This window comes from Grammomys surdaster, unplaced genomic scaffold (genome assembly GCF_004785775.1).
Source record: "Grammomys surdaster isolate TR1022 unplaced genomic scaffold, NIH_TR_1.0 64, whole genome shotgun sequence".
NCBI lineage: Eukaryota > Metazoa > Chordata > Mammalia > Rodentia > Muridae > Grammomys > Grammomys surdaster.
In genome coordinates, this window is record NW_021604566.1 from 9895328 (window position 1) to 9898012 (window position 2685).

General features: G+C 49.8%; 1 pseudogene; it reads right to left on the reverse strand.

The window, feature by feature from the left end:
- Nucleotides 1-859: 859 nt before the first annotated feature.
- Nucleotides 860-2326, reverse strand: LOC114623791 (annotated as a pseudogene).
- Nucleotides 2327-2685: the final 359 nt, after the last annotated feature.

Below are 2685 nucleotides of genomic sequence, written 5' to 3' on the forward strand. Positions count from 1 at the left end.
TAAGGCTCTATCTTTGTATAGTAGACATGTGAAGTTCTCAATACACTATTCTAAAAAATCTTACACATCATTCTTAGAACATAAGTGGAATAAAGTGAGATGCTTGGGCCCCTTAGAAGTTAGATTTCTCATTGCCTAGTATGAGTCTATTTAAGTTCTTTATATGTTTTAAATTAAGTTTTGGCAGGTTATTTGTTTTGGAGTATTTATTCATTTTGTTCTAGATATTCCAGTGTGTTTGGTTGGTTGGGTTTCTGTTATTCGATATATTATTTATTTACATTTTAGATGTTATCCCCTTTCCCCAGCCCCCCAACCCATTAATGCCCTATCACATCCCTCCTTCTCTTTTTTTGCTTTTATACCATTAAATTACATGCAAGTATTAAGGTAATTTCTAGGTTGAGGAATTAGCAATACAGCAGATGCAAATAGTCAAGGAACAAGCAAGACAATAAACCCAGACAGTCAAAGAACATGCAGGACAATAAACAGAGTTCCGTGATCACTCCTGTGATGACTATTTCTAAGGACTTATCAGGATGACCAAAATATCTGAGCCTACTTCCCTGTCCTAGCCCAAAGTCATTTTCATGCCTGAAGCCTACTTCTTTGTTCTAGCTTAAGATTTAGATTCCTGCCTGCAATTATTTCTTTTTTCTAGCCTAGGATTTAGATTTCTGCCTGAAGTTACTTCTTTGTTCTAGCCTAATGTAAGATCCATTACCTGCAATCCATTTTCTAGTCCTTGGCCATTGTCATATTCCTGCCAAGCAGCCCATTTCCTTGTCCTTGGCCCATATCAGATTCTTGCCAAGCAGTCACAAAGGCCTTTAATACAAAAGGGGGCGGGGGTGGGGCCTGGAAATCACTTAAATAAGGGTGAGTGTCAGGAGCCGGCAATAGGGGACACAGGGACCCTGCGGAACGGGATGATGCAGACTGAGTTCCGGGCCTCATTGATCCTCCACCACCGGCCAAGCCTGTGCTCCTGTCCCACTCTGGCCACCAAGAAGTCCCCAGCACTGGAGAACTTGAGGCTGTTGATGAAACCAACCAGGGGGATGTCACAGAGAGGGTCAAGCTGCCGGAAGCCCTCTCCACACTGCCAAAGTCGCACTTGGGCATTATGGGAGCCTGTGGCTACAAGGTCTGTATTGAGAAGGGCTGCCACGGAAGATACCCCGAAGGGTTGCTCCAGGCCTGGCTCCCGGTGAAGCCCATGAGCTTTGCGCTGGAAGGCAAGTGGCCATTTCTTGGAGAGGCCCCACAAGGCCACAGAGCCATCATCTGCACCCGACACCATGTGCTCCTCGTTGATCAGATGGATACAGTCAATGGAACCCTGGTGACCATCGAAGACAAGCTGGGACTCCTCTGGGATCTTCCACACGCGCACAGTGCCGTCCCAGCCCCCGGCCGTCACACAGCACTCTCGGCTCAGGGCATCTAATGTGGCCACAGCATCCTGGTGCCCGAACAGCGTCTCCACGTAGGAGTTCTCAGCTGCTTGCCACACCTTCACGGAGCGGTCATGGGAAGTGCTGTAGAGCTGGTGGGTACCTCTTCGGAAGGCCAGTCCCGACACAGCGTCCCGGTGTCCCGTGAAGGTGTACAGGTGCTGGCAGCTCTGGGCCTCCCAAATGAGAATGAGCTTGCTATGGTCACCAGAGGCGAGGTACTTGCCATCAGAGGAGATGGCCATGCAGAGGATGTGGCTGCTGTGGCCTGAAGGCTGCCCCTGGGGGCCCTTCTTGGCCCGATGGATCACATGCAGCTTCTGCCCGGTCTCTACACTCCACTTAATGATGGTGCAGTCTTTGGCAGAGGAGAAGATGGCCAGGTCGTCAGGAGTGATGACCAGGCACGTGACGGAGAGCTAGTGGCCCCGCAGAACTCGAATGTCGGTGCGAGCTGGGGGCTGGATCTCCTTTGCCACCGATTTCTGCAACCTGCCTCTCTGCTCGAGCACATCCTCCTTCAAGCGTCCGGCCACCTGATCCTCCTCAAATGCACGGGTTTCAGCCTTCTCCTCCTCTTGCTGCCTGAGTTGTTCAAGGTAGAGTTTGGCCAAGCGTAACTTCTTTTCCTGTGCGGTCTCTTCCAACTCTTCCTCCTCCTCTTCCTCTGTTTTCCTTGGAGCCAAGCTCTCACTCTCAGAATCGCTGGAAATCTCTTCATTCATTTTGCCGCCACCCTTCAACTTGCCTCTGTCCGCAGCAGAGTCTACCTTTCGTCGCCGCTTGCCGGCCACCGGAGCCGCCCCAGGAACGGGAGCTGACTTTGCCAGCTTACGAGTTGCCACGGCGGTCGACATAATGTTCATCAAGGTGCCGCTGCTGCTCCAGAAGAACTCACATGGCTCCCTCTCCCCCTTTCTTATTTCATTAAAAAGGCTGAGCCTGCCTTAGGTCATTCTACCAAGAATGCCTTCCTTACCCATCATGAAATATGCATTATCCAAAGCAATGCACATCTGTCTTAGGTTGGTAAGGCTCTGTGCAAAATCTTACCTGTTCTTGGCTTGCCAGCCTGTTAAATTAATGGACTCCTAGTCTGAGGGTCCATTTTCGGTTTCAAGTCATGTACTTTGGCTGCCAACCTGCTGATGTAGTTAGAGACAAGCTTTAACACAATGGGTGGGAATAAAAGTATTCCCGTAACAAAAAGGACAAGCCTGGTCAA